This window comes from Mustela nivalis, assembly GCF_964662115.1.
Source record: "Mustela nivalis genome assembly, chromosome: 16".
Lineage (NCBI taxonomy): Eukaryota > Metazoa > Chordata > Mammalia > Carnivora > Mustelidae > Mustela > Mustela nivalis.
Window position 1 is genome coordinate 21,000,471 of NC_139035.1, and position 26,584 is coordinate 21,027,054.

The 26,584-nt window shown below is 40.0% G+C and overlaps 1 long non-coding RNA gene across 2 annotated transcripts; it reads left to right on the forward strand.

Annotated features, from left to right (window-relative positions):
- The first annotated feature begins 856 nt into the window (after positions 1-856).
- LOC309849912 lies at positions 857-25,684 on the forward strand. Of its 2 annotated transcripts, XR_014303981.1 has the most exons (4): positions 857-1,050; positions 1,614-1,683; positions 21,765-21,844; positions 25,648-25,684. It is a non-coding gene; the product is annotated as an uncharacterized lncRNA (long non-coding RNA). The 2 variants fall into 2 exon arrangements; XR_014303982.1 differs by lacking the exon at positions 25,648-25,684 and having other exon boundaries at positions 21,765-23,579.
- Positions 25,685-26,584: the final 900 nt, after the last annotated feature.

A 26,584-nucleotide genomic window follows, 5' to 3' on the forward strand; every position in this document is an offset into this window, starting at 1 on the left:
CTCATTTTCCCCCCTTGGTCAAGTTCAAAATGTAAATAGGAGGCCTCAAAGCAGTTTCAAGTTCCTGAGACACCACACCTGGAAGCTTCAAATTAGATTATAACTTGTCGCCTAATAGTGGAACAAACTATCCTGTTGCCAAATTCTATCTGGGCTGCTCAGATTTTGACCCCAAATACTGTTCGTTTGGTTTTAATTCTCTCTGCACCAGATATATCAGGGATAATGGGAAATTCAGAACAAAACAGACTTGCATTTCTGCCCTAGGATGAATCCAAAACTTTGGAAGCAAATTTTGAAGGCTATTGATTGTAAGAAAGAGCAAGTCGGGAAACGATGATACGCCACTCATTATGCAAAGATTTTACCAAACTCCTAAGGGGGCTTTTCAGCCCAGTTTCTTCTTTCAGGCAAGGCCACCATTTGAGCTTCATTACACAGTGTTTAATCTCTGTCCTTGAAGATCACAAATTAACTTGCTCTGTGATTTCCTCCCTGTGACAGCCTCTGGCTGTGTTTTTACTGCCTTAACAGCTACCGGCAGGCAGCTTGTCTCCCACATTCACTACAAAGTAAACAGGAATTTGGTCCCAGGGTAATTGGCTGCTCTCCAGCGTAAGAATGCAAGTTATCCATGAGCTTTGTGGGCTGGCTTCTGCTTTACTCAGACTGTTTTCACTAGAGAGCACAAGGACAAAAAGAGTTGTGAAGGTTCTGAATCTTGAGGATTATTCCTTTCAAATCTGTGATAACCTGTGATTCTTCTCCCCAACTCCTTGCTAATCTTTCCCCACCTCTTCTACCATCTTTCATTTCATTCTGACTACTGGAAATTTACCAAGGAAGTTGCAAATACAACTCACTCAATAAATACATATGGGTGCACTGTATTTTGGAGAAAGAATATGTTTGCAAAGCTTTTTAAATTAAATCTTCATAAGAATGTGGGAGTAAATGCCAAAGGAATTCGTGAGTACCTAGTTTAATGATAATCCAAAACAAACTTTAAGAAAACAATGGAGAAAAAGACTTGTGGCTTCAAGGATAAGAGTAAGTATTCTTTGAAATTTGAGTTGGTGAATACTAGATTTAAATTTATAAAAAAATTAAGAGATTTAAACAAAATCAAAAAGGCAAAAAGAGTCACCCATTCATCATGGTTGGGAGAAAGTAAAAGTAAGAGTTCTAGGTCCCTCTAAAGTAGGACACCTAAAACACTTTAGTCTTTTATCTTATTTGAAAGTTCATATTTTAACACTGAATACCACACTTTCTAAATTCTGCCATGAAGAATGGCAACTAACTACAAGACTCCTATATTTGATATTCTAGTCCTAAACTCTATTTGGCAGAGACACAAGCAATTGTTTGAGATTTGAGAAAAAGAAAATGTGTTAATTCCTTCAGTTCACTCAAAGCCATACAGTGAATGGCAAAGGACAAAATATTTAATACATTATGTGCTGTGATCTACTTAAATGTTTATTATTGTTTGCTGGAAATTGGAAAGGAAAAGTTTTGCTTTTTTGGAATATCATTTACAGGTGGATCAATTCTTTCATTTTTTAAAGTTCCTAATCAGTGTGTGGTGTCCTCTCTTTCCTTGCTTATAGATCAACCTTTGGATTGGCCCCTGCCAGTTGTGTTGAACCTTCTGAAATAGACACATGGAGACTTGGAAAGGTCTGTTTTTAATAAATGTGCGGAATATCATATAAGTTAACTTTAACATGCCACCTGCAGCTTTGAAATGTATTTTATAGATCAAATAAGTGTATTTTATAGATCAAATACTTGCATTCCAGACACTAGAGCTCTGAAATGGAATTGGGTATGATTTTTGCCTTCAAGGAGTCCTTGGTCCTGTGGAGAATCTAGTCACACAAACAAGCATTAAAGATAAGATCTAAAAGCAACAAAGATGAATATGGTAAACTGCCGTTGAAACACTGATGAAAAAGCAATTTATCCTGGAAGGGAGATTGGTAGAGTCTTAGAGAGAAGGTAACAGCTGAGCAGGGTCTTGAAGCATGTGGTGGATGGGGGGAGGAGAGGTCGAGGAAGGTGTTTCAGGTGGAGGGGCAGTGTGGACGGAGGCGTGGTGGTGTGAAGGCGGATGGGACTTCTGCACAGTGGCGAGGGGAGGATGGCTGGAGCAAGAGGTCTTCTGTGCAAAGGACATCCGAGTGCAAGTTATACAGTTTGGACTTTGTTCTGGAGATAGGAATCTTCAGAGAAAATGGCATAATCAGATCCAGGAGCCATCTGGGATTTTACATGTAAGGAATCCAAGCGTTTATTAAGTGCTTATAAACCAATTAAAGGTAGAAATGGATACATATACTGATGTGTATATTTGGGCAATGGATTAGTACAAGCAAATTATTCCTTAGAGATAAAGGAAGTTCTTAATAACTAAAAACCTTTGTCTTAGGATATGTGAAGAACAGGATAAAACTAACCAGGTTTAGCATGTGTCTCATGAATACCAGCTTGAGCCAGATTAGACCTTTCGGTGGTCAGACCTTTTCTCTTCAGAGCAGGGACGGTGGCATCAGAAGACCCAGGTGTCAGTTCCACGGCCTCATTACAGCTGCAAAGCCAGCTGGGCCCTCTTTGGCAAGACACTCGACTTCTTTGGGTCTCAACTGTTTTACCGATAAAATGGGGGAGATAATTATATCTATTTATCTCAAAGGATTATGAAATTAAAAGAGGCCGAATTAAATTAATTAAATAAGCAGAATTTTTGGAAATTGTAAAGTATCACATATATCACATACAAAAAGGTTTGGGATTATGCTTATCAAAAGTAGAAGTCCATTATTATTTAATATTATTTGCTATCATTTGATATTTGATTTGATATTAATATTATTTGATTTTATTAGCTATCATTTAATACCATTTGATATTATTAGCTATCAAAAGTAGAAGTCCATCTGATTATCATTCCAATAATGAGAATAATCATTTTATGTAAATTATTTATTAAAATAATTTAATAAGTAAAAAATTATTTATTACAATAAGAAATTACTTATTGAAAATTTGTTTTGTGGCAGCAGCGCGGTAAGTTCCTTACATATGTGATCTCATCTAGCCCTCATAGCAATCCTGTAAGGGAGGTTTTCACAGAGAAGGCAACTGAGGCTTGGCAAGGTTTAGAGTATTTGAGCGATAGAGTCAAAAGTCAGACCCATGCTTTCCAAACCACAAAGCTAGGCTCTTCACCACTCCTTCTCAATTAGTCTTTTAAAAAATGCTTTGCTTTGGGGCGCTTGGGTGGCTCAGTGGGTGAAAGCCTCTGCCTTCGGTTCAGGTCATGATCCCAGGGTCCTGGGCTCTCTGCTCAGCGGGGAGCCTGCTTCCTCCTCTCTGCCTGCCTCTCTGCCTACTTGTGATCTCTCTGTCAAATAAATAAATAAAATCTTTAAAAAAAAATGCTTTGCTTCTTGCTTTAAAGTCTGGGCAACTGACAAGAGATCATCAACACAGGGTCATGGCAGAATTACTAAGCTAAAGCTTATGAGTGTTCCTTGTCACTTTCAGAACTAGGACTCTAGACATGGGAATAGAAAATGTGACCCCTTGCCCTTTATTCCATCTAAGAGGAGCTATTATTGTTGACTACAAATAGAACATGCTGTGAGTTTTTGTTGTCAAAATATGACTCAAGGAAGAATTTAATATGGAAGCCATTTTTTTCAAGGAGGCAAAACCATAGTCTTTCAAATTTTCTATATTTTGTCCTTTAAAGACAACTTCAAGAATAAGGGAGCACAGAAAACGTGGAATGTTTGTTCCTAGTCCCCGTCTCCAATATCTAAAGGTCCAGCTTCCTTTGAAGAGTGAGTGAAGGAGGATCGTTTGTCTATTTTGGGTCCTTGAGATACTGAGGGAACTAAAAAAAAAAAAGTACAACTGTTCTTCCATTCGGGTTGCTGAGCATTCAAAGACATTATATAGATTGAAATTTTTTGTCTTTTAGTGTTGAAGCTCTTAAAAGGGTTGGAACACAATTAGTTATATGTAAGATATAGATATATCAGAAACCCTGGCTTGACTTATTCACTGGGTTAAATTGAATCCAGTCTCTGTTGTTTGCTAATGCAAGTCTTGTAGTATCTCTTAGGGATAATCTCAATGGCTTCTATCCCATCTTTCTCTAAATGGGGTTGATGCTCTAGTAGTGACCCTGGGGACTGGAACAGATGGTCTCAACCAACCATGGTTTCTGCTGCCAAGCAGCAGATGGCAGAATTGAGCTTGACTTTTGTGATTCTCACCTGTCTTCACTGTTGAGGTTGAAGTACTCAAGCGCTCTTTAAAATGTTTTATTTTTTAATCAAAAGTAATTTGATTTGTTTCTTTATTCTATTGGAATCTCATTATGTTGCATACTGTATAATGCTTTTTTTTTTTTAGATTTTATTTATTTATTTGACAGATAGAAATCACAAGTAGGCAGAGAGGCAGACGGGGGGCGGGTGTGGGGGGTGGAAGCAGGCTCCCCGCTGAGCAGAGAGCCCAGGACCCTGGGATCCTGACCCAGGTTGAAGGCAGAGGCTTTAACCCACCAAGCCACCCAGGCACCCTGTATAATGCTTTTTTAAAAAGCTTATAGTAACTTGAGTGCATTTCTACCTCTCACTTGGACGTTTTCTATCCTAACAAAGGACGCCATCCACATTTCTATACTTTCTCTTCTGTGCAATTCCATTAACATTTTCTATTTACCTTCCCCTTCTCCATGTACTAAATCTAAAGATGAACACCAGGACATTTTCTCTATGTCCTTCAAGTCATTCAGAGAGCTCTACTGGTCATAAGAATACAATGAAAACTCCTACCTCCACAGTATGTGAGAACTCAGGTATACTCTGTCGAAAGAGGAAGGGTCCTTTTGGTATAAATGGGGTCTTGCAAAAACTAGTGTTTTCAAAGATCTACAACTTGAAGCCAAGGAGAGACCTTGAGGACAAACTATAGGAGTTGAGTAAGGAAGAAGAAATGGAACTTTACTAAAACAGGAATCTGAAAGCCAAATACTTGGTAAGAGTACCATGGAAAAAAGCCAGAAGCCAGTGGACTCAATTTTGTTAGGAAAGGCTGGAAAAGCAAAAAATGAATATTTCAGAAAAACTTCCATTGAGTGTATAGGGCAATGACGGGGAGTTTTGTGCCTCCCCCAAATCAAGAACTAACTGAACCAGTTTTCCATAAGAACTTCTTGAGTTCATAAGGGCTTAATATTCAATGTCTATTCTAGAGAGACTGTATAACTGAACACTTATTATTTTAGCAATTAGTAGAACTAACTGAAGACTCTTATCAGCTTAGGGGTAGAAATAAATTGCAAAAGATTGACACTGACCCAAACTGACATAAATTGTCAGTTGGTTTACTTATCCTTGAAATATAGATCCAATATTTCTTCACGCCAAAGAAAATATGTGCTTTGCAACTTGCTGACTGATGAAATATTTTATGAAAGACTCCAGGTAGGAAGGGTATTTGAGGAAATCAGAAGGTGGAAAGCACAGGTATCAAAGTGAGGATAGCCAAACAACTAGAGAATTTTTGTTATGAGACTACCCAAGACCTATTTCTTCAAAATAATTTATATGATAAAATCCAAAATTAATAGTTGAATTATTCTACTGTCCGCCTGTCACCTTCCTTCTTTCGTTTTTCCCCCCTTTCTTTCTCTTTCTTCCTCTTCATCGATGTCTGTATATTTGCCAGCAGAGATACACGGGATATTAAAACTTAGTATATGCTCGTCACACTTCCCTTTCCAACATGAGAAGTTGTCTTTCACCAGTCAAGCGTGCTACATGTCTATACGAAATTACACTTGAGAGAGACCCTTCCTAGGTGCCGCCTCGTCTCTCTTTCCCTCCATCCCATGGAGGCAGGAGGTTGTCGAGTCTGATTTTTCAGAAACTGAGGCTCAGAATTACAAGATGACTCATCGGAAGTTTCATAACTGATAAATGGCTTAAGCTCTGTCTAGGTTCGCAGATCTAACAGCCCACTGGTGTTTCGATTTGAATGTCTTGTTGACGTCACAAACTTAATGTGCAAAACAGAAGCTTTCATCTTTCTTTGTCCCCCTCCGCAGTTTCTTCCTGCCTCCGTTTTTTATCACTCAGTAAATCCCACTTTATTAAACAGTTGCTCAACCCATAAACCTAGGAGCATTCCCTGACGATGCCGTTCTTTCCTTTTACCTCTCACACCGACCTATCTCCGACGCCTCTGGATTCTCTCCTTAAAATATATCACAGATCCATCTTTACGGTGTCCACTCTAGTTGGACACCAAGTCCTCCTACAGTTTTTTTTTTAAGCCATTTTACTTTGATCCTATTTCTGAGCATTCATAAAATAAATGTCGTCATTGTACTTAGAATTTTTTACTGCCTCGATAACTTACTTCCTAACATGCCCACAAGTCTCTGTGCAATCTGGGCCTGTTTATATCTCTAACGCTCACCCTCCTTTTGCCTGCCCTGTTCTAACCCCATGAACCTCTCTGTTGCTCAGACATGTCAAGCTTGTTCCTGCTTTAAAGCCTTCCCCCTGCTGTTTTCTCTGATTGAAATATTCTCCCCCAGCTCTTTGTTACTTAGTTACCCAGATAACTCATGCGCAACCTTCAGTTTAAATGCCCCTTCCTCGAGAGCACTTTCCCTAAATTCTCCAATTCAGTATACATCCCTCCTGCATTTTAAAATTATACCTTGTTCTTTTCTTTATGGTACTTATTATAATTGCAATTAAATACATTTTTTTCATGTTCTTTTAGCACCAAGAAGGCAATGATTGTATCTGTTTTACCTGCAACTATATCCATCCAACTAAAGAGTTGGCGAAAAGGGTTTGTGTATAAGTAGGCACTTGATACACATTTTTTGAAAGAAAGGAAACAAGCCAAATCCCAGAACCAAAGCTTCTAATTCTGAATTCAGGGGCTTTTCCCCACTGCTACCCTGTGTCTTTGGAGAACCATCTTTATATTTTTACTATTTCTTTTTCAGTTTCACTTTTACAAATTTAAATTTTTATTACCCAAATAAAACATTATTAACTCTTTTATCATTAATATTCTCAAGTGTTGCATTAAAAATTTGAAAATGACTGTGCCCCGAAGGGTGGTCAAGTCAGTGAAGGGAATTGAGGCTCTTACTCTTAAGGCATTAAATCCTAGTCCATATTAGACATTTTCATCCTCCATGTCACCTTGTTACCTAATTCTGTATTTTCCTTTATTGCCTCATTCAAGTCTATACTTTACAAAGACCTACCAGTTGGTCTTTCTACTAACATCCACACAATTCAATTCTCTTCTTTTCAAATTCCTTTTAATTTGAGGTTAAGAGAACCACCTTTTCCTTTAACCCATGTTGCACCACAGAACTTAGAAAGAACAGCTTCCCATCTAAAGGAGGCATAAATAGAGGTACCATTTATTAAGGAGAAGCTATGTAACAAACACAAAGCATACACCACCTCAACCCTCACGGTAATTTTGGAATGGAGGTGTTATTGTTTCTATTTGTAGTAGTTACCTACTGCTGTGTAACAAAGACCCCCAAAACTTAGTAGATTAAAAACAACACACTTTATTTAACTCATGGCTTATGTGTGTCAGATATGCAGGCATGGCTTAGTTGGTTCCTCTGTTTCAGTGTCTCTCACATGCTGGACTCAAGGTGTTGGCCAACAATGCAGTCATCTCACAGATCATCCAGGGAAAGGTACATTTCCAAACTTCCAGTAAATTGTGCTTCCACCTCACATGGCTATTAGTAGGCCTCAGATCCTTACTGGCTATTGGTCATAGAAGGGAAGAGAGGGAGAGAGAGAAAGAGAAAGAAAGAGAATGAATATGGGAGTTATTGTCCATAACCTAATCTTGTAAGTGATATATCATGACTTCTGCCATATTCGATATTTTATTCATTAGAACCAATACACTAGGTCCAACCAACCCATGAAGGGAGGAGACTACCCAAGGGTATGAATACTAGAAGTCATCACTGGTGGCTATCTTAGAGACTGCCTACTGCACATTGTACAGACAGAGAGATAGAGTGACAGAGATAAGTTAATGGTGAGACTGGGAGTCAAACCCAAGTGTGTTTGACCCAAAACCCACATTTTTTCCTCTGCATTTTGAGGCTAGATGTTGTTCAACAAATGATTGTTGATGAAGATGATTCTAACATCACAAATTGGTGCTTATAAAATAGAACCAGGTATTTTTCCATACCCATGGACTAAACTACTAAACTTGGCTATTCATTTAACAACGGCTTACCTGTGTTCTGAAGAAATGTCTAGTTAGATCATCAATAGAGTAGAAAATCATGAGCAACAATGCAGAGAGCACAGCCTAAGAGCAGGGACGATGACATGTATGAGAGACATGTAATTATTACTGTAGAATCGTAGGAAGGCTGGTATGGCTTCTATCCAGATAAATACTGTAGAGAAGGAGAAAATTTTTCTCTGCCCTTTAGATTCTTAGGCTGGGAAATTGATATAAGATTAACAGGAGAAAAACACATTTAATTCCATACATGTGGGAGCCCCATAAGAATATGACATCCATAGACAATCAGGCAGTTGAGGTGTATATGCTGTCCTAAGCTAAGGAGAAGGAGGTAGAGGTCTGAAACTTCAAAGGGAAGAAAGACAGTTAATACGAAAATACCAAGAGCAAATGTTTGGTAAACAAATGTTTGCCATGCCTTGCAGAGACAATGGGACACAGAATTTGATCTCCAGGCCCTGCCAAGATTTCCCCCAGCTTACCACACTTAGCTTACACTCTGTAGTTATCTCTGTTAGTAGTTCTCTTCCTGGACCAGACTCTTCTAAAGTCTGTTAGGCAGTTAAGGGGAAGGTGAAGAACTCTTCCTGAGTTTTTGGGTCTTGATTGACTTCGGCAAAGTAATCCACGTGCCAAAGTGGCAAATTTGGGAGGCTCATTTTGAACCCCTCCAATGGTAAATTTAGTCAAAGAATTATTGGCTCAAGTATTCAAGTATCTAATAATTTCACAGATTCCTGCTTGTTTATAAATAAGTCTCCTAGGCCTAAGATTATTTCTTTTATACCTATCTTCTTCTGTTTGATTTTTGAGTCCTGTCTATTGTGCATTTTCTGTACCCCAGTCTGGGAATAACAAAAATAATAAAGAAAAATAGTAAAGAAAAGTCACTCTCACATAATTCATTCTTGCCTTTTAAAAAAATCTTTGTTAGATTTGCTCAGGTAGACAAAGCGTTGGTTTAAAAAACTATTGGATACTGCGTACCAGAAGAGACAGGGAATGGCAGCCAGCCTAATCTCTACCCCTTATGTGCCTCTCATTTCTGTCTCTCCGACGCTACTCCCAGAGGCTCTGGAGGGGGTGAACTGCCAAGTTCTTCTTCCCAGAGGTATTTATGGCTTGAACTCCAGACATGAAAAGACTTTAGATCCTAGGTGTAAAGTTTATTCCTCATATCATAAAGCTAGTCTGGAGCTTCAGATTTATGTCTGGCTATAAGAACGACTTGCTGAAATAAAATAGCTGTGGCATTGTTGGATGTCAATTAGGTGGTCACTGATTGTCATGTACATCTGGGCATCCTCTTCTTTGGAGCCTGGGGATGAGGATCCTAATAGAGAAGCATTTTTTTATTTTACAAACTTTCTCCTAACTCTTTTTTAGAATAAAAGTGACAAGAAAAGGGAAGACTGCATTTTTAAAATCAACAATATTCTTGTCTACAAACAAAAAGGTTCAGAAAAATATGCTACTTAGAATGGGCAGATTCTGAAGCTTTTTGAAGCTTCTTTGAATTCATTACAGGTCACAGTATATAAGTCCCTCCTCAAGAAACTTGGAGAACAGTTTGATCCCCATAATAACCCTTCAAAGTCATCCTCTCAATGTCAAACTGCAAAGAAACTGCTCTTATCAGATCCACTGAATGGTTTCTAGATTATAGAAATAGAAGAAAGGGCAAGGATTTCATGCTAATCTTCTATTTAAATCTCATCTGGAAGAGATAGCTTATGTGTAAGTGAAAAGAAAATTAGTGCCTTTTTCTGATAAGTGCCAAGGTACATGAGCCCTTTGTCAGTAGTAAAGACCAGAGAAACAGGATAACCACAGCCAGCTTGATGGCAGGTAACCAGCCCTGTGTAATTTGGCTTTCTTTGAATTTTCCTTTCACAAAACTGCTTTAAAAAAGCAGCCCGGCAACCATGCAGCTAAATTGTCTGGGTCTTTCTTTCTTGGACAAGAATGACTTCTGATTCACGTGACAGTCATGAATAATAAGGGAGCACACTAAGCATCCTTAACTCACAAGAGGGCACTTTATCAAATAGCTTTACAGATCATGATTAGGTTGGGTCAAAGAACATCTTTTCTTTCTCTGCTCGGTGGTATATGAGATACAATCAGCTCACAGGCAGTGGAGCTTGTGTAATTCTCAGCTTTGGCTCTAATATTATTTATATTGCCAGAAATCCAGAACTCCCCTACTGACCAGAGTTCTTAAAAGATGCAAGTCACACTGGAAAAACTGTGATGTCTGACCCACCTTTCTAAAAGGTACACATATATGTCTCTTGTAAACACACACACACACACACACACACACACAAATCAAATGAGAAATATAAGTATTGCATTAACATAATGTTTACATGCCTCACTGAAACTGCCCTAATGAATTTTAAAACAGGAAGAGAGTTTGGACACACAGCCAAAAAAATGGTCATGTTTATGAATACATTACCTAATTAATCCCACAGTATTTAGGTGAGACTGTCAGCCTGCTAATTAGTGGTGAACCCCACTTGGACTCTGCAGGCTTTTTTTTCTTTTTCCCCCAGCAGGCTTTTTAGTTATGGGCACAGAAGTGAACTTTGGACGATTTAGGCAGAAAAGAGATTTCTTTAGAAGATATTGTTTAGCTCACAACACCTTCAGAAGGGCTGGAGAATCAGGACCAGAAAGGGGTTGGGAGCAGGTGACACTGGGCAGCAGACATCGTCATGTTTCCCAGCCCAGGCCTGTGAGATGGTATCTGGACTCTATGGGGTATCTGAGGCTGGTGGTACCACTTTCCTTGAAAAACTGTGTTCCATTCTGGCCTCTCTCTGCCATCAATGTGCTAGAACCACCAGGGTCTCTGCTTGTCCTAATCTGAAATGTGTCCTAATCTGAAATGTGAGTGGGGAAACTGAAGTTACCAGGGGCCTGGGTTAGTATCTAGCTTAAGACAAAGGGACGTTCTTTAAATACAGAAAGGGTTTAGATGATTGGAGTCTGAAACATTGACAAACAACCGCTGTACCAGGCATCCTGTGTTACAGTGTGCCAGAGCACATTAAAGACCACTCCACGCTTTTATACTAGTTCACTCCACAAAATCTGTAGAGCTACTAGAGGGTCCTGAGCATAAAACCATGACTTTGGTAACCTCTATCTTTCAGAATTTCACAGGTTATCAAAGCTGTACAGATATAAACTATAATAAAATAGGATGAACCTAGTAACACAGTGGGCTGCTATAAAAACAGAATACCAAAGACTGGATGGCTTATATAACAAACACTTATTTCCCACACTTCTGAAGTCTAAGAAGTTCAAGATCAAGGTGACTGCAGATTCTGCGTCTGGTGAGGGCCACTTCCAAGTTCACAGACAGCATCTTTTCTTCATCTTGTAGCCTCACGAGGCAGAAGGGGCCCAGGAGCTCTCTCGGGGTCTCTTTCATAAGAGACTGATCTCATTCGCGAATGCTCCATCCTCATAACCTCATCATTTCTCAAAGGCCCTCTAATGACAATGTCATTGCATCAGGGGTTAGGATTTAACGTATGATTTGGGGGTGAGGGCACAAACCCTTGGTTTATAGCATACTGGTATGAGCAAATGTCTCAAGAAATTTGTCTCTAATCTTGTAAATAAACTATATTCTTCCTGCTCCCCAGGAAATTAAATAATTCTAGAATAATTTAATGGGTTAAAGTAAATTATTTAGTTATTTGTCTGCTTGGTGGTAGTTTAGAAGTTTTTCTAAGAAAAAGAAAACAAAACTAAGAGGGACAGATTATGTTGTATCCTTACTGGAAATAAACTCATTTTTGTCTCCAGTAGAATAAACTTCACTATTTTTTTTCTTCTTGTTCAATGAACATTTACAAAGCCAGAATACTGACTTCCACTGAATTTAACATGGTTTAAAAATCCTATAAATTTGGACTTCATTAATTCTCGTTATGAACTTCAATAATAAAGGTTAAAAGCAACTTTTATTTCCTTTTTTTCTGTACAAAACTATATGCGTAATAAAGCTTTCATCAGTTGTGGTCTTTGCCCAGACATACTTAAATTAGGAACAATTTAGAAGTAAGATCAGACATGTTTTTAATACATTGAAAAGAAAAAACATTTTGTTTACTTAAGACCGACCCATGGGAAAATTGTGAAGGGAAGTTTGCTCTCGGTGCCACTGCCCTCCGACCCGCCCTGGCCTATAAAAGCTTTCTCTCCCAGCAGGCGCCACTCTCCAGAGCCCTGTGCTGTGGGCTTGACCACCACAGCTCCAGGGCTTCCTGTCTTATGCAGTATTTGCTGCTGTTGCTACCATTATTTTTATTTAACCAGTTCTGTATTTTCTTTCTTTCTTTTTTTTTTTTAAGATTTTACTTATTTATTTGACAGAGAGATTATAGGTAGGCAAAGAGGCAGGCAGAGAGAGAGGGGGAAGCAGGCTCCCTGCTGGGCAGAGAGCCCAACGTGGGGCTCGATCCCAGGACCCGAGATCATGACCTTAGCCGAAGGCAGAGGTTTAACCCACTGAGCTACCCAGGCGCCCCCAATTCCATAATGTTTTCTCCTGAGCTGGGCTTAAAATGACATTTAGCTGAAATGATAAACATAATAATTTTGTAATAAATAAAGTGGGGGCCACAGGGGAGCTCCTTAAAGTAATGATGCTCAGTGCTCGCTCTTCTGTCTTCTGACGATAAGAGGTACCATTTCCTGAATGTTTTGACAGCTTGCGAAACCCTTTATGATTCTTACGTCAATGTCGATGGAAAAGAATTTCACTGAGGCTCCCTTCATACAGATTCATGAACATTAACAGGACTTCTTTGAAATCCCGTAGATGTGGCTGGTTTTTAAATGTACATCAATAGGCTCACAAAGAGATGTATTTTCGTTAAGGAATAATCTCACTTCTGAGAACTTGTGTGTTTTCCTCAAAGATAAGATTATTCATAATAAACTCTAAGTCTGTATGTGTTTCTTTCTTTCCTTGATTTCTCGGTCTCTCCATTTTTTTATTTTCAGTAGATCTCTTTTTATTCACTTGCATCTTCTCTTATTTTATAATTCCTTTCCTTGGTATCTATCATGGCATAGGATGAGCCAAATTTGAAGTAGCCGTTGGCAGATCAGTTTAGTTTTTATAAATAGGCAGTATCCTGTATGTCCTGGATACCAAAACAAACAAACCAAACAAAAAAAAAAAAAAAAAAAAAAAACCACCCACAAAACAACACAACACACAACAAAATCATCCTAGCCTGTGCAGTGAGCACTAAGGAAGAGGATGCGTATCAGCTTCCTAGGGCTGCTTTCACAAATAACTACAAACCAGAGGCTTAAAAACAACAGGTATTCTCATAGTTTGGGAGGCTAGAGGCTTGAAATCAATGTGTCACCAAGACCATGCTCCCTCAGAAGGTTCTAGAGAAGAGCATTTGCTTGCTTCTTCCTAGCAACTGGTGTTGCTGGCAGTCCTTGGCATTCCTGGGCTTGTAGATCCATCCCTGCAATCTTTGCCTCCATTGTCACATGGACCTGTGCGTGTCCATTCTGTGTCTCTTCTCCTCTTCCTGTAAGGACACCAGTCATTCTGGATTAAGAGCCCATCCTACTCCAGGAATACCTCATTTTAAACATAACTAACAATGTCTGCAATGACATCTCTTTTCAAATAATTTCTGAGGTTCTGGAGGTTAGGACCTCACCATGTCTTTTGGTGGGGGTGGGCTGGCCGGGGCAAGGTGGGTGGGACCCAATTTAACCCATAACAGGATGCTAACAATTGAGTTAACATGAGTTTTCCTTCTTATTCCTTAGGGCTTTGAGTTGGTACTGCCATTACTTTTTTAAAAACACATATATGAAAAATAGCCATAAAATACAATGATCTCTATATTGAGAGTAAAAAAAAAAAGTGGGTTCTTGAAACATTATTGAATTAGTATTTACTTATGCCTGGAGCTGGATATTGTGGAGGAAGATACAAAAGAAATAAAACTGCACCAACATCACCTGGCAACAGGTTAAAGTGCAGATTCACAGGATTCACCTGAAGAAGGAAACGCTGCATTTTAGCAGACCCTCCAGGCTGCACTAAAGGTCAACTTTCCCCTACCCCCAGTGCAGTGATTTTTAAACTCTGTTGCATATTAGAATCACTTGGAGATCTTTGAGAAAATCTCAAAGCTCAAGATGCATCCTATGCAGATCAAATAGAAATTTCTTGGACTAGGATCTAGACAACAGCATTAAAAACCCAAACAAGCCCATGGGATTGCAATGTACAGCCATCACTTGCCTCTCAAACTTTCATGCACACACAGATCACCTGGGCCTCTTGCTAAAATGCAGATTTTGATTCCTCAGGTCTGGGGAACAGCCTGAGAATCTGCACTTCCAACCAGTTCCTAGATGATGCTGGTGCAATTTTAGGTCTCTCATTTCCTGAGCAGTGCTTAACTCCAGGTACAAGTATATGCTGATTAAGTAAATTAAGTATTTTTTTTAAAGATTTTATTTATTTATTTGAAAGAGATCACAAGTAGGCAGAGAGGTAGGCAGAGAGAGAGAGGGAGAAGCAGGCTCTCTGCTGAGCAGAGAGCCCAACGCGGGGGCTCCATCCCAGGACCCCGGGATCGTGACCTGAGCCTAAGGTAGAGGCTTTAACCCACTGAGCCACCCAGGTGCCCCAAATTAAGTATTTTTTAAAGACAAAATTATCTAATTACAGAATTAGTAAATATTTCAGATATGAAGGAAGAAATAGTCTCTGGCAGTGTTTAATTTGTAAGTACTTCAAAGAGAAGGCAAAAACACTTCAAACAAGATGCCTTTTGTTTTCTCAGGATTCTCTATGAGAAAATAGACTCAATAAAAGATAACAGCCTGGGTTGTTTTCCTGTTCCTCTTACATAGTTGCTTCAAGTTTCTTTATTAGGTTCCCTGGGTACAACACTCGGGGATCGTTCCCAGAGCGTATTAAGTTCCTGTGGAGTGATTATTTCATTACGACCCATGTACACAGACCAATGGTTTGATAAACAACAGATCACTTCAGACTATTAAGGTTCATGGCATTAATGCGCTGTTTTCTGTTTCATTGGAAATACATTGCAGGTTTGTGTGAGAGATGCTGTTTGGGATAAGAGCTACAGGATTTCTCAGTCTCTGATCAAAGTTTAAAATGTTTGAGTTGATTAAAAGCAATACTTCTTTAAAACAAAACCCATTGCAGACAGTCACAGACTTTGGTGGGGTATATCTGTTTTTAGACGTTCTAGAAGTGAGAGCAGAAAACTATAAAACTCTCAGTGCCTGTAATTCATTCTTACTTCCCTCACTCTCACTGCTCCAAACCTTCATGTCTCTTCCTCTTTCTTCCCCCGGCCCCATCTCATTCTTTTTTCATTTTTAATTTTTTAAATTTTATTTATTTTGTTGTCAGAAAGAGAGAGAGAGAGCACATGCAAGTGCACGAGCAGGGGGAGTGGCAGGCAGAGGGAGAAGCAGGTTCCCGGCTGAGCAAGGAACCCAATGTAGGACTCGATCCCAGAACCCTGGGATCATGACCTGAGCCGAAGGTAGATGCTTAACCAACTGGGTCACGCAGGTGCCCCTCTCCCCTCATTTTATTTTATTTTAAAGAATTTATTTATTTATTTGACAGAGACAGATCACAAGTAGGCAGAGAGGCAGGCAGAGAGAGAGGAGGAAGCAGGCTCCCTGCTGAGCAGAGAGCCCGATGCGGGACTCGATCCCAGGACCCTGGGATCATGACCTGAGTCGAAGGCAGTGGCTTAACCCACTGAGCCACTCAGGCGCCCTCTCCCCTCATTTTAAAGGTACTTCTGCTTTAAGTCTGCCTTAAATCAACGACTGCGTTCTTCATATGGGTTTATAAGAGATCCAAACTTGATCTAATAATAATCTGCTCAAGTCCTGTGTGTTCAAATACAGCCCATACTTGTATTCTGTCAGTTCTCCCCTCTCCTTGATTTCTCCCTCCATCCCTCAAGGCATTCCTCCAAATTATTCTGTTTGTCTAGGTACGGACATCTGGTGTTCTATCTGTTCTAAGTCCTGAGCACAGAGCTTAAGTACATTGTGATGAATAAAACACACCATTCCCTGACACCTTTCTGAGTTTCCCTTTTTACTGAACTCCACTTGTACTTTTAGTGAGTACAGTGTCATTTAGGATTAAATTGCTCTTTAATTTTTTTCCTGTGAGTTATTTTTGAATTGCTAAGTAGATCAAAGCCTTGTTGAAGATTTTGCACTGATGATATTCATGCAGAAAATGCATCCCTGGACTGTTGAAGAGGCTCTGGAAAATGACAGGGGGCACCTGTTCTAACTTTTAGGGTCATAGAAGGTTCATTGGAGAAGACAACATCTAAGGGATTAGGATGAGTGGGAGATAGTCAGGTGAAGAATGGAATAGGGAGAGCAGGGCAGAGTGTCAAGTCCTATTTCATGTTCAAGGAGAGGTATCTGCAAAGAGAAGAGAAAGTATGGCATGTCCCAAAAGTTGCATGAATAGTTCAGAATCACCAAACATTAACTGCAAGAGGGTGGATGTGAAAAAGGAGGTAAACCGTAAGAAACAAGCAGGGAACAATACGAACAGAACTGGTATGTCAATTGTGTTATAAGCAAAAATTCTACAAAGTAAAAATAATAGTTTGCTAGTTTTTCCAACAATTTTACACAGCCAACAAAATGCCATGAGGTAATAAAGAAGATGTGGTGTATATATACACAATGGAATACTATGCAGCCATCAAAAGAAATGAAATCTTGCCATTTGCAATGACATGGATGGAACTAGAGGGTATTATGCTGAGTGGAAATAAGTCAATCAGAGAAAGAAAATTATCTTATGATCTTTCTGATATGAGGAATTTGAGAGGCAGGGTGGGGGCTGTGGGGGGAGGGAAGGAAAAATGAAACAAGATGGGATCAGGAGGGAGACAAACCATAAGAGACTCATAATCTCACGAAACAAACTGATGGTTGCTGGGGGTTGGGGAGTAGGGATAGGGTGGTGGGGTTATGGACATTGGGGAGGGTATGTGCTATGGGGAGTGCTGTGAATTGTGTAAGCCTGATGATTCACAGACTTGTAACCCTGGGGCAAATAATACATTATATGGTAATAAAAATAATTTTTTAAAAATGCCATGAGATAGACCAAAGACCAGGGAGAGTTAGGGTGGGCTTGAGTCTTTGGGTCTCAAAAATATCATCGTGATCATTATTCTTACTCCTATGCTTTCTTTTAGATATTATTTTTAGACAATTTTTGAAAAGATTTTATTTATTTATTTGACAAGCAGAGAGAGAGGAGGAAGTAGGCTCCTGGCTGAGCAGGGAGCCCAATGTGGGGCTCGATCCCAGGACCTTGAGATCATGACCTGAGCCGAAGGCAGAGGCTTTAAACCACTGAGCCACCCAGGCGCCCCTGATATTATTTTTAAAGTTCTTTTTATATTCAAAGCTCTGTGGTAAGTGCTTTATAAGTTGTAAGAGACACAAAGCATTTCTACATGTCTAACATCCCTTCCCTCTTCAGAAGTAATACGTCTCTTTTCGTGTGTGTGTGTGTGTGTGTGTGTGTGTGTGCGTGTGTGTGTTTGGGGGAACCAGCCCTTCTTCACTTTACCTCCACACAGTCCATTCTATGCATCCACACCACTGCCCTTTCCCTGTAGGATTTGCAGTGGTGGTAGCTATGGTCTGGATGAATCCACTGGTGGGCACATATCCCAAAATGGACTGAGCCACGCCAGGGTCTAGATTCTTGTTGGAGTGTTTGGAAAAGATGTATTCTCATTTTTCTCCTTGGGTGTGAGAGCCATTGCAATCTAAGGCTGACCAGACCAAGTGGCTCCCATGAGAAGAAGACCTACCTAATAGTGAAGTCAACACGTAGGAAAGCAGAACCAAGAGAAGGAGATGGAGCAACGGCATCCTCAAGACCTTTAAAATCTGAAGTCAGCTATTTCCAAAGGGAGCATTCCTCTGGGCCTCTAGTTATGGGGTTCAAGAAATTCCTGTTGAGTTAGGCTTTTGTTCTGGGTCACAGAAATAGTCAGGATTTTTTTTTTTTTTTCCTAAAAAGCTCCTGTGTTTAACCACCAATATTTCCAAGGATGTGTCCTGGTGAAACGATGTCAGTAATTTAACGTAGAATCACTCTCCGCCTGCCCCCTGCTCCCACCAGAACTCTTCTAGGACTCACAGGGCTGATCGGGTTTTGAGGCACTCTGGATCCAAACCCCAAACAACACAGCATCCTCACTCTTTTCATCTGAAACTGGTGAGCAAACCCTTTCCACCACTAGGTGGGAAGCCTGCTCTTACCAAAAACAGTTCTGCTCAATTCTATTCAGGGCTGAAATTGATGAAATGGCCCCCTCCGGTGGTGAGAGCAGCCACTATGTTCTCCTTGAAGAAACTTCCTTAGGTGGGAGACCTGAGATGAACCTAGTGGACTGAGACTCCACAGTCTCCTAACACTTACGGTGTTGATAATTGCACAGCTAGAAGGCAGTGACAATGGTGGGACTCAGGGCACCATTCAAAAAATCTCCAGTTTGACTGACTTCTAAGTACAAGGACAGAGTTCCTTATATCCTGGGAGTGTTCTTTCACAAGGGGAAGCTCATGAAGTAAGGTTTTCAGGAGTAAACACGAAGCAAAACAACCCTAACACAGTAGACTAGCTAATCTCTGGTCATTCTCTGTCCTGCAGAAGGGCAAGATTCAAATGGACATAGTATACCAGAAGAGCAAAAAAATGCAGGCTCCTTGAAGTACCTACGCATTTGGCCTAAATGCTTCCTGGCTTGTTTTTCAATCAGCTGATGTGAATGACAAGTTATAAATAATCAGGCGACCAGCGTGCCTTGCACTACACAGAGATGACCTTTATGTTCCCCGTACATCTATTCTAGTGGTCTCTAGGGAAGCTACCTGGAATTAGAAGAGTTTACCATGGATGTTAAAAATAACTTTCCTTCTTTTCCCTCTTAAATGTGATGGCACTCAGTGATGCTACAGTTCTTGAGATAATGTTTTAAAAAATATTTTCAGAAATAATAACTTTTCATTTTGCTGTCAGATTGGCAGGGCCCGACTCCTATAAAATTACTTGTTTAGTTTGAAAACGTGACTTGGTAGATGTCACTGCAGTGTGAGTTCTTGGTTTTTTAACCTCCCTCTGGTTCTAAAATCATGATGATTATCTGAAACTGTTTATGGGAGAGATACAACTCACACCGAATAGGTACCATTCCTCCTTCTCTTTTGGAATGGTCCTGGCTTTGAGGTATCTGATTTGGGGGCTATTTCTGTCAGCCCCCAGCTGGTCCTTCATCTTCAGCAAGTAGCTTAATCATGGCCCACCCCAGTGCCCTGTCCTGGGCTCTCTCCTCAATAGCACCCTCTCCCTGGGTGATTGATTACATTCAGCTTCGCAGTTCTACTTAACCATTCATACTGAGTCCTAACTTCCAGATCCATCCATAAAGCTGACTTCCAAACATCTACCTGAATGTCCTATGGAGACTCTAATGTAGTAAAACTGAAATTAGTGTATTTCCTCCTACAACCTAGTTCCAGTTCATTTCATGTTATCAAAACCTGGGAAACATACCGGGATCTTTCCTTTCCCCCTCCTTCCTCAACCAACTCATCGCTGTACGCTATGTTACCTGCTCCTCTGATGTGTCCGGTGTTTGTCTCCTTCTTACTACCCTAACTGACGTCCTCATTCAGGCATTTGTCATTCTTACTTGAACTACTCCAAGAAATCCTGCTTTGAACTCAACCTACATGTTATAGCCAGAGTGACTTTCCCAAAAAACAAATCAAATCATGTTCCTCTCTTCTTAACACCCTTCAAAGGGGTTCCGTTTCATACACATACATTTAAACTCCATACACAAACATTTAACCATTTGTACAAGACCCTTCACATCTGGCAAACGACCACCTCTCTGGACGAGTTGTCCATCGCCACAACAACGCTGTGTAACAATCAGCCATGAAATCTCAGAGACATCTTAGGAAACATTTATTGCTCTCTTGTCTGGAGTGGTCTGCTGGGTCAGTTTCTTTATCTTGGCTGGCCTTGGCCGGTCTAGGGCGTACTTCACTGGAATGACTGGGGCAGTTTGGCTCTGCTCCCTGTGTCCCTTGTCCTCCAGCAGGCGAGCCTGGACATGATTTATGGAGACGACAGAGGTGCAAGAGAGAGCACACGCAGAAACATGCAAGGTTTCTTGAGGCCTAAGTTTAGATTTGGCACACTATCATGTCTGCTGAATTTTATTTGGCAGTGAATGTTAGAAGATTGGCCCAGATTCAGAGTTCAGAAAACAGATTCTGCATATTTAATGGGAAGAACGAGGGTGGGAGTGGGGAACTGGAGCCTTCACTGTGCTCCTCATCTTTTGTCTTCACTGTTCTGTGCCTCTAATCTGGCTGCACAGAATGGATAGGAGTCTCCTAAAAATGTCCAGCTCTTTGTACTCCTGTTTTTTTAGCTCCTGCCATACCATCTCCCAAGATCCCCCTCCTCCAGCCCCCCAGGGACTGGCCCGAGGACACACGAGCTTGCGCATCTTGATCTGGTTCTGCCTGATCTCCCTCTGCCTCCTTTGTGAACTCTGTCCAGCCCTTACTAAGGTCTGCCTAAGACCTTAACTATTATTTTGTCCTTAATTTTTTATATGCTTGTTTCCCCCTAGTGACTACAAATCTATTCAAACCAGAGACCTTTCTTAATTACTTTTTTTACCCTTACGTACTCAAATAGTTCTTGTCAAATATTAAACACTTTATAACTCTTGTTTGATTAGACATCTGGAAGTGTAACAAGTATGCGAGTGACAGGGCGCCTGGGTGGCTCAGTTGGTTAAGCATCCAATTCTTGATTTTGGCTCAGGTCAGGATCTCAGGGTCATGAGAAAGAGCCCTAACTTGGGCTCCACACTGAGCATGAAGCCTGCTTAAGGTTCTCTCTCTGTCTCTCTGCCCCTTCCTCCTGTGTGTGTGTACTCTTTCTTCCTCTCAAAAAAAAAAAAAAAATCTATCTATATCTGTATCTATATGCATATATATATATATATTATATATATTACAAAATCTATCCACTTGTGTTCAGATCCACTGAATTGCTAAAAAGAAGTAGCTCATGAAGGTGATTGGTTTGGGAAACAACTTTTGGGTAAACATGTACGAGAAAACTTTTTGGAGGAGTAGTATATTTTTTAAGCAAGAGGTGAAAATGAGAGGACCGAGACACTTCCAGCCCCCTGCTCTAAAAATTCACCCCAAATAAGGAAAATAAGTTAGAAAAGCATCCATACCATTTTGATGAGATGAGGCGATCTTTATGACCCTAGAGACAGATGGTGGTTGGAGCAATGACAAATGACTCATCGCAGAGGAGCAAGGTGAGCCCAAGTGTCTGGAGAATGTGTGGGTAAGTACACAAAAGTCATTACAGGAATTACAGGGTCTAGCATGGCATAGAAAGAAAGGGCTGGAAGATGAAAGTGAGATTGCTGGAAAGTCTGGATGAGGAATATTAAGAACTCCCGGCTTGCTGTTCTTACCCATCACAGTCAGATAACTACGTATCTCGCACTCTCTCAGGAGAGGTTTGTTGCCTGGAGAAAAGCCAGAGAAGTTTAGGACTTGGGACCCCACAAGAAGAAGAGGGGAATGCCAAACTGAAAACAGGGGAGTGCTGAAATCTGCATGCGGAATGATGAACCTCAACCCCTGTCCCCGCAACGTCCAGCTCCAGAATGCCAGTCAGGCTCATTTGTCTTTAGACAGACTGAGCATCCTTCACTGGAGAACCTAAACTTTCCCGGAAAAAAAAGTCTCTAGATACAGACATTTGGGGGGTTTGACACACAACTGATCGAGTCCCCTACAACTCTCCCACACTCTGCATCTCTCCGAGACCTCTCATGCGCACAGAGCTTCCAGCAAGGTGAAGTAGGGAAAGCCCAGAGTAAAAAACCTGAGGAAACCCTTCTTCCATTCGTAATGAGCACAGTCTTGACATTGCGTGTGTGCAATTCTGAGCATCTGTGTTCCCCCTTGCATTTTGTGTCCCAGGCATTTTGGTCACCTTACTAACTCCTGGCTCTGGTTTCCAATCAGCTTTATAATGCCCCAATATTATATACGCATGGACAACCAAGGATCGCCAGATATTTAAAGAAAGCTTCTAATATCCAAGAGAGACCCCACAACAAACAAAGTGGAAAAAAAAAAAAAAACCTCAGGAAATGGAGATAATGTGAGGAGAATTTAAAAAATCTTCCCAGGAACTATAATTTTCACATCCTTGGAGAGAAAAGAAATGTCGCATCTATTTAAAAGAGAAAGTGAGTGGCACAATGAAAAAAAATGAAGAAAATATCAACGCGATCTTGGAAATTAAAAATATGATAACAAAATACAAATTACTGGAAAAGCTGGAAGAAAAAATTGAAGGCTATCCCGAAAAGGAAAGCAAAAAAGACAGAAAGGAAAAAAAGGGACCGTTGGGAAGAAATGCTAAGAAAGTCAGAGTCAACACAGAATATTCGATATCTTATCAATAAGGCTTCCAAATAAGGAAAGGAAATGATCAGAAGTATAAGAAAATGTAGATGCCCACGGTTTATCACTGGAGAGTTCTGATTCAGAAGGTCAGTAGGCTGAATTAATGGATTGATTTTTTATCTTTCCTCCATCATCTTTAAAGGACACAGTATGACACACAGACACAGCAGGATTCCAGAACCAGTGAATTGATATTTGATTTGAAATGTCGAGGTTGGTTGTGGGAAGAGGGCATAAGGATGGGGATAGCTATGTTTTAAACTTATTTTGGAAGTGGAAAACAGCTACACATCAGTGTTCAGTGATTACAGGAAGTGGAGACAATGTAGCTGCTAAATGAGTCCCTTAAATATTGACAGGACTGATTCTAGTGTGGCTTGTTTAGTAGGAAGTGGGAGAGAAAGCAAAAATAGACCAAAGCAAACATTTGCTCAAGATAAATGAAGAGAAGTACATCCTCTCCGTGCTCCTCCTCCCCTATGAAAACATGGCCATAAGCTCCCGACAAGTTTGTTTGCCTCACATTTCTATTGTTATGGCCATGGTTGTGACTTAGCACATTCTAACGACTTTTATTTGTGCTTATCTGTCTGTCTAAATGCTAGGTAAATATTTTATGCTTATATTGTCATAGCTCTTGAGGGATGAAGATTAGTGCTCTCCTTCATCCAAGACTGGAAAGAAGTAGTCAGCAGTACAGTCTCATGAAGATTATTTTCAAAACACAATCTCAAGTGAGGGTTTCCATTCTAAAGGTTATGGAACTGTATAGAGATTACCACAAAGTTCGTGGGAGAAATTGAGGCAGCTGTTTAGGTAATTTAAAAAGACATCATTTTCCTGAAGTTTTAGATAATTGAGGCAAAAGTCAGTCAGCTCTGAGATAGCTGGATGACTGCCTTACTTCTCTACTGTGCCTTTTATGTGTAATGTGGGCCGCTGGGGAGTTGAAAATCTCTGTGGAGAAATCTCAAAACAGAGGAATGGAGAGTAGATGAAAGAAGTTTCATTTATCTTCCCTTTAATAAGTGAGGGAAATGTGCTATAACAACGATTCACTCAAGCTATATGGAATGTTCGGTAAACGATTTTTCTCTGTCAGGTAATGTAATTCATGATATCCCGTCTTCACTGACTGAGAAAACATTTCTAGAGACTCGTTAGGTAGAATTGTTGCAAGCACATTGAGAAAGGTCTACTCTTATTGAATTTGTCTATTTGTCACTGTACTGAATAGATGTATTTAGAATTAGATTGAATTTTTTAAAAAGATCAAAATTACAGGCATTCGCTGAGTGAAATGACAAAAATTCATGTTCTCTATTTGACTTACTATTTCATTTTTATTTAGACTACACTTTCCTTTGACATTATGTACCTAAAAATGAACAATGTATTGTGCTGTTAATACTTCTATTGAATTATACCGTGGGAAGCAGAAATATTCTGTTAACAGATACATTCAGTCATAAATTCAGAGAATATACTGGAGGTAGTGTCCTAATATGAAATCGTGAAACTTAAGCAAACTTTCAAGCAAAGAATAGCTGTAAATGAAACAAAATACTATAGTCAACCCTTGAACAACAGGGGGTTAAGGGCACACTATCGACCCCATGCAGTCAAAAATCTTTATATAACTTTTATATAAATCCCCAAAACTTCACTACTGTTGGCCTACTGTTGACCAGAAGCCTTATACATAACAGAAGCAGCTGGTCAACACATATTTTGCATGTTGTATGTATTACATACTACATTCTTATAATAAAGTAAGCTAGAGGATAGACAATGTTATTAAGAATATCTTTAAAAACAGAATTTCTCTGTATTTCTCAAAATAAATCCACATGTGAAATGGACCTGCACAGTTCAAACAGGTGTTGTCCACGGCTAACTATAATTGCCCATGTCATAAAGTCCAACTCTGGGTCATCTGGAAACTTGCCATAAGTTTATTCAGCCACATCCTACCATAGCTATTCCAATGTGAAAGAATTTGCCATGCTTTTCCAAAGATTCTCCTCGTTTATTAACAATGACAGATGTGTGAGTCAAGCGTGGCCTAATAAGATGCCAATTACAGAAGGAGACCATTAGTAGAATCCAGCCAGAACTCTGCTACCCAAGTGTACTTGAAGCTTATTTGATTCTTTTTAGAGCCCATTTAAAATTTGTTAAAATGTGTGGTGAATACTGATTAACTTTGGCAAATCATAAGCTGCCATCCCTTTCTAAATACATTTAATATGATACTTTTAGGCAATAAAATGGAGCAAAGCAAAAAGGAATAATTGTTCGGACTAACCACAGACTAATATATATATTCACTGGATCTTTTTGGAAACCATCAAAGATAGGATAACAGAGACTAGTAGATAGATAGATATAGATATAAATATAGATATAGATACAGATATATAACCTATATATAGATATAGATAACCAGAGACGTGTGTGTGTGTGTGTGTGTGTGTGTATGTGTGTGTGTGTGTGTATTTATTCACTGGATCTTTTTGGAGATCACCAAAGATAGGATAACATTTCTCCCTAATCCTTAAATTCTTCTCTAGGCTACCTGGCACAAAACATAAAATAAAAAGAAAAATAAATGATTTTTTATTCTGGGTAAATTTTAACAATTGTGCTTTTTTTTTTTTAAAGGTCTATGTTCTTCCTACCATTGCTTCCTACCATTTACCTTTTCCTTTTACCATTTTACCTTTTACCATTGCCTTTTCCTTCTGCTTTACTGTTGTCCAAAGTTGCAATGGAAAAAAACCCATTTCCATGAAAAATATCATCTCATGTATCGGAAACCATGTGGCAGAAGCAGACAGGGACTGGGGTTTATTAACACATCAACAAATCCATACTGTCTATATATTGTCAGGGACTTGAAAAACATTGTCTGATTTAATCTTCAAAACCAGTCTGTGAAGTAACAATTAATTCCGCCGTTTTACAAATGAAAAAAAAAAGAGACTCAAGGAGTTTACATAAATGTACTCAAGATACATAGCAAGGAAGCAACAGAACTCTCATGGGGAGGTCAGATGGCGTGATTCCAAAGTCCACATTCTTGCTATCTTGTCACCTAGACCTCGGGCTCGTGAAGAAATAATGCCTACCCCAGTGCATGGGAGCGGTGCGGCACAAGGACGCCCCTCTGTGACTTCTTGGTGACCATCTGCAGAGACAGTTTGCACCAGAGTATACTTCCGCACCCTGCTTTCTTTATTGAGAAGCTTTTGCCTGGAAAACAAATGTCAACTGCACTCAGAAGAGCGTGCTTAGTGAGGTAATTGATTTCCTTTCTGGAACAAGCCCCTTATCACAGATTCATTACAATAGTCCGGGGAATGGCTGGGGTCCTCGGACCACACTTGGAGCAGCGCTGGACCCAGAGAAGAGGCATGACTGCAGTGAACTCGTGGGGTCGCCGTTAGCCACCAAACGGTGCTGAGCCTCTTTAGAACTAGAATCAGTTCCATTGTACCCCTTGCCCCGGCCTTACTGGTGGCATCGTTATCCACTGCAGAAATCGAAGTGTCTAAGGATGCTCGGTATTTCCCACATAAGACGAGGGGAATGGTTCTGA